We start from the raw sequence: 6000 nt of genomic DNA on the forward strand, positions 1-6000 counted from the left end.
AACGGGAGAGGCCACAACAGTGAGAGGCCCACGTACTGCAAAAAAAAAAAAAAAAAAAAATCCCAAATAAAATATTTGCAAATTAAATTTAGCAGTGTGTTAAGAAACATATAGTCAGGTAGGGTTTAACCAAAGAATGTAGAAATAAATACCATTCAGTCTTTTTTCCTAATCCATTGATTTTTCTCAGTAGATGTTAAAAAGCATTAGAGAAAATCCAATACCCACTCATGATAAAAACAAAAAACACTTCATCAGCTAGGAATAAGAGCACTTTCTTCACATGATGAAGGGTATCTATAAAAAACCTACAACATATATTTAACGGTGAAAATCTTAGTTTAAGGTTTAAGTCAGGTACAAAATACATATGGTTATTACCCTTGTGTCTCAGCAGTGTTCTAGAGTTCCTAGTCAAGGGGATAAAATAAGAAACACAAACGAAGGATCAGAATTAGAAAGGAAGGGACAAATCATTTCATTTGCCTACGATATGGTTGTGTATCTAGAAAAATCTAAGAGAATCGTTGTAACCAATTCAGCAAGATTGGTCTTTATTTATGATCCACTTACTAAAATCATTAGTATTCCGATGCCCAGTAGTAAATATAAAATGTAACAGAAATATAGTGAACTCAAAGCTAGCCCTGTAATATCATTTCAGTCATGTTTCTTGGGTAGAAAGGAAAAGTTGGCATGCTAGGAATAAACTAGACTGTCTTGTCTAAGACACAGTGCAAATTCGTGCTATACCCTTGGTAAAGTATCAGATATGTGAAAGTCTCCAGCCCAATATCAGAGCAGGAAAAAAATGCTGAGAATGGCTATTTCCTTCAGATATTCTGCATGGCATCAGGTCATTCATTCATCTACGCAGTATTTATTGAGCATCTCTCAAAAGGGTACAGCCCTTTTCCCGTGGGACTTACATTCTAAAGATGGACATTTCTTTTTAATCCTGATGGTGATAAATACTATGAAGCAAACAGGGTATGAGTATGGAGAGAGACACTGAGGTGGGCTCCTTACCGAGGAGCTGTGTTTGAGCTGAGCTCTGAATGTGGTCCAGAGGGATGAGCTCGTGTGGAGCTAAGGGAACAGTTAGGGTCAAGGATGAGAGGTGGGCAGAGGCAGTGGGTCTAGAGCACAGAGCGATGCGGGGGGAAAGCAGCAGAGCCTGGACCACGCAAGGCCTGGGGGACAGTAGTCAGAGGTGTGGTTTTTGTTCTAAGAATAAATAGAAGTCAAAGGATTTTAAGAAGGGGAAATGGGCTCTAAGACATATTTTTAAATAGAAGCAGAGAGAGTGATCTTAGGCTCTTGCAGTGACTCAGGTGATAAACGATGGTGGTTAGGACCAGGGTACTATCGATGGAGATGGTGTGAAGCTGTTTAATATGTTAAATAAAAACTCTGGAGCCCATTGCACTTGCTGGCAGATTGGACACTGTGCTGTGTTAGAAAAGAGAATAGAAGATGAGTCCTAGACTTGGGTTCCGAGCCCCCGGGAGAACGGTGAGGATCCGTGAAAGCAGCAGAGAAGGGACTGGTTTATTAAGAGGAAACAACGTGCAGATGGAGACAGACTTGCTCGGTGTGGGTCCAGAGAGAAGTACGGGCCGGGCTCAGCATCAGAAAGGACTTCAGGGGGGGACCCTCGCTCTGCAGAGTAGTAGAGGTGACCCCTTATGCATGGATATCTGGCTACACAGATACTGAGGTTTCCCAGCCCTAAAATTTATAGCTCATTTTGGTAAGTCAAGATAAAGCTCCCAGCAGGGCCCTGAGGGTCCCCAAACTCTGCACACAGGACCATTAGCCACATCTGGCTGTTGGCAGTTGGAGTCTTAGTTCAATAAAGCCACTTGCCTGTCCCACTATTAAAAAAAAAAAAAAAGCTTTGGTGGCATGTTGATTCCACATCCCAAGCACACAGAAGCACGGCCAGTGAACTTTAACGTGTGCAGATACGTGTGCCAAGACCCGCTGAATAACTCTGTTAGAAAAACAAACAAACAAAACCTGGGGTTTTTTCTTTCCAATTTAAATTTCATGGGAGCTGCTTGTGTACTATTTGTCTCCCTTTCTGCTGGCTGGGTCGGGCATTGCTCTAACATCTGTCTCTTGGTCATGTTTTATGGGGTGTTTGAGGATCGTGCACCTGACGTGACACTGGAATTTGGGGACGTGGCTGTCTTCAGATGCCAAATGAACTTGGATAGAAATCACTCTCCGTGCATGTGTTCACAGCTGGGAACTTGGAGCCGAGAGGGGCTCCCTGGACACAGCTGTCCTGGCTCTCAGCTATTACTCAGTTCTCAAGTGTTCTGGTCCCACTCTGCACAGCACCACGTGCAAGGGGTTAATTGCTCAGGCAGCACCATCGAAGAGGTGGGAGGAGCCAGCCACAGGCTTTGTTGTGGCTTCTGTTTTATCTGAATTTAAAACTGGACCCTTCTCCAGCCAGTCTTTTTTCCCCACCACGATGGATGGATGGATGGATGGATATGTACAGTGAAGCTTGATTTCATGGTCAAAGAATTCAAACAATAGAGAAATACATAAAGACCCCAAATCTTACTACCCTTCCCTAAAGTAACGACACTAAAAATTGAACTGTGTGTTTCAGATTTAACACGTATTTACATAGAAATAAATGTATATAAACATATGCATTGAGGGTTTGTTTTCTATAAAAGGAGGATCACATCTCGTTCATGAGTTTTTATCCCATCTCTATGTCTAGAAGATCATTCCGTTTTAACACAGACAGTAACCTCATTCTTTTTAACCATTGGAGGTGCTGTGATTAATTTACACACTCCTTACAATTAGACATTTGGGGTTATTTCCACTGCTTCTGCTTCTATAAATTTTGTGTGTGTGTGTGTGTGTGTGTGTTCTAATTGGAATGATTTGAATTCAATTTTAAGAGACTGTCTTGAGCTATAATTAGTGTGGCTCAGTCCCAGGCAGGAGTATTTCTGTAAAATAGATTCATAGAAGAGGAATTACTGAGCCCTAGGGTGTGTGTACCTTAAACCTTGATCCACACAGCTGTACCAGCTTACAGTCTTACTAACAGTACCTGGATATTCCCGTTCCCCAGACCCTCCCCAGTACCAGACTTTACCCATATTTTCAATATTTGGTGATCTCATTACTTAATGTATATGCCGTAATTACTCAGTTACTCATGAGCATGGGTACCTAGAGGGGGAATTCATAGGTCATGAACGGCCAATTCTTCTCTCTTGCCTGTTTTTTACATTGGGCTGTTTCTCTATTCCACATTGTTTTACAGCATATTTGTATAGTATGGACTGTAACCTTTTGTGATAAATGTAAGATCCTCTCTGTCTCTTATGTTTGTTTATGGTGTTTTCTATGGATTTTTATTTTATTTATTTATTTATTTTTTGGTACGCGGGCCTCTCACTGCTGTGGCCTCTCCTGTTGCGGAGCACAGGCTCCAGACGCGCAGGCTCAGCGGCCATGGCTCACGGACCCAGCCGCTCCGCAGCACGTGGGATCCTCCCGGACCGGGGCACGAACCCGTGTCCCCTGCATCAGCAGGCGGACTCCCAACCACTGCGCCACCAGGGAAGCCCTCTCCACTGATTTTTAATGCCCCCTTGAATCAGCTCTTAAACTCCCACACATGCACGGGTGGGTTTCTGGAGTTTGTTCTCTTCCATGGATCTATTTATCTATTCTGTGCTAATTACCTGTTTTACTACCGTAATTTTATAGTATGTTTCACTATCTAGTATGTCAAATTCTCTCTCATTCTTCTTTTTCAAAGTTGTCTTCCCGTGCATTTTCCCCCCATATAAACTTCAGAATAAGCATGTCAAGTTTTTTTTTTTAACAAACATTTGGAATTGGAGGATTATACTGGATTTTTAGATTAATTAAGAAAGTGCATCATCCTTTTGGCAGTCTTCTCTGGCTTTCAAAAATGACATCCTGTCAGAAATCTAAATGTAAAAATTGAATCAACAGGTTTTTTAAAACCTGGAAGAAAATATGGCTGAATTATTTTATAACCAGGTATAGGGAAGGCTTTCTACCTGTGATTCAAAATCCAAATACAATAAAAGATTGATGTAATTTGAATATATAAATAAACGTTTGCGCGAGAAAAGTCGAAAGGCCAGCAACAAACAGAAAATATATGCAACACAAATCATGAATAAAGGACTAACATTAAAATGTAAATCATAATAATACTTCAGTGTTGTAGAGAGAGTTAAGCGGTATGCTGGGTATCAATAATAACTGTTAAGGTTCTATTGTATGTATTATTAATTATAATTATATAATGTATATAATATATATAACAAACATTACTGATCCTCTGAGATTCAGCTACCAGGTCAGACCGCCTGTGTGGAAGTGCATTTGTAGTGGGAGGGCTGTGATTAAATTCTGGGGCACTGGCTTGAGCTATAACTAAGATAAGCTATTTTTTTTTCTTTTATTCATAAAAGAAACCCATTTTTTCTGCTTTGTATCTCACAACCATCACAGCTTTCCATGTCCTATTGCTCATCACCCTGACTTCTTAAGGTCCTTCAAATATACAGTAATTGTTCACCCTCTGGATAATAATAGTAATCAATAAGTTAACTTTAATTGTCAGTCAGTCAGCACTGACGATCCATTGCACATCTGTCTCATTCTAACAGCAGAAGAAGGGTCGGAAGCAGTCAACCGTCCAGCATGAAGAGTAAAGGGCCTGCTTGGAGCCGGCTGCAGGCACAGCTGTGTTGGCCTCTTCCCCTGCACCTGTGGCTTATCCTGGGCCAGGGCACTTCATGGGATTCTCAAAAATAATAGGGTTATTTATACTCTGCCTTGTACCAAAGATTAGAATTTGGATCTCCCACATCGTGGACTGGCAGACTTTCCTGTCTACTAGAACGTTCTGCCATCAAGGGCATGCCCTGTGTGTGCTACATCTAATAGGATACGTGACGACTGAGCATTTGAGATGTGGCTGGTGTGACTGAGGAACTGAACCATTTATGTTATTTTACTTCATTTTAAATAGCCACATGTGCCATATGGACCTGTGGACATATGGACCATGCTGCCCAGGACCACTGACGATTTAAAATATGATTTGTGTATCTGTGATGAGGTTGTCGTCTTACCATGTGCTGGCCATTGTCAGTGCTAACCTGCTTCTGTTCCTCTAGACTCAGTCACTCAGCACAAGGTCTTTGCCTCAGAGAACCGCCCGCTGCTGCCGTGAAGGAGATACCGCTCAACCCATGGCTGCTGCTAACAGCCCACCGCGTCGTCCTCGGACGCTCAAGTGAGGGGAGGGGTGGACGCAGGAAGGATTCCTTTCTATACCGTCACGTTTGCCGCCTGTGTGTGTTGTGGTTTTCACGTGAAGAAAGCTCCTTCGTGTGGCTTTCTGATGCCTGAGTCTGTAGCTCAGAGAAGCACTGGCCCGCCCTGTTGGGCCTTTTCTATTAAAGCCAGTCTGTGTGTCCTAGTGATGATCATAATTGAGAGGTCCCAGAACCTTTGTCACTGAAGAGCCATACTGTTAAATAAAGGATGGAAATTACATTGTTTTATTACCGAGAACAAAGAGCCCCCTGAGTTTCTACGTTTCTTTATTAACATATCATCTACTAGGTTTGAAGGATGTTGGTCCGTTCTCACCTTATGTACCCGAGATTCTTCTCAAAATAATGAGGACAGGTGTGAGGAGCCGCAATTAGTGATAATTAGTGCCATCAAAGTAGCCCCGCTTCTGCAAGCTTGGTTTCTGGTGAGGGAGAGCCTCACCCACAAGAGACCAGGGCCTCTGCAGGCCTCCAGGATGCTCGCCATCCCCTGCAGGAAACGGGCATTTGGCCAAATCGTACACACGCTGGCTGGTCACCTTGTGTAGGAGAGAGATGCTAAATCTCAGCAAGGCTGAAGGTGCCAGTTAGACGCCCTCATGGTACTGTTCCCTCTGTGTTGTTTATCTGTCAC

The 6000-nt window shown here is 42.6% G+C and overlaps 1 protein-coding gene across 3 annotated transcripts in view; it reads left to right on the forward strand.

Moving 5' to 3' along the window:
• Nucleotides 1-5591, forward strand: part of MCPH1 (microcephalin 1) — a 228000-nt gene extending 222409 nt beyond the window's left edge. For 2 of the 3 annotated variants that reach the window (XR_009530785.1, XR_009530787.1), the window contains one exon: nucleotides 5205-5591. The gene's annotated coding sequence lies outside the window, so the exon portion shown is untranslated. Of the gene's footprint in view, nucleotides 1-4691; nucleotides 4784-5204 lie in introns of those variants that run through there. The other variant, XR_009530786.1, reaches the window with a different exon arrangement.
• Nucleotides 5592-6000: the final 409 nt, after the last annotated feature.

This window comes from Mesoplodon densirostris, chromosome 20 (assembly GCF_025265405.1).
Source record: "Mesoplodon densirostris isolate mMesDen1 chromosome 20, mMesDen1 primary haplotype, whole genome shotgun sequence".
NCBI classification, from domain to species: Eukaryota; Metazoa; Chordata; class Mammalia; order Artiodactyla; family Ziphiidae; genus Mesoplodon; species Mesoplodon densirostris.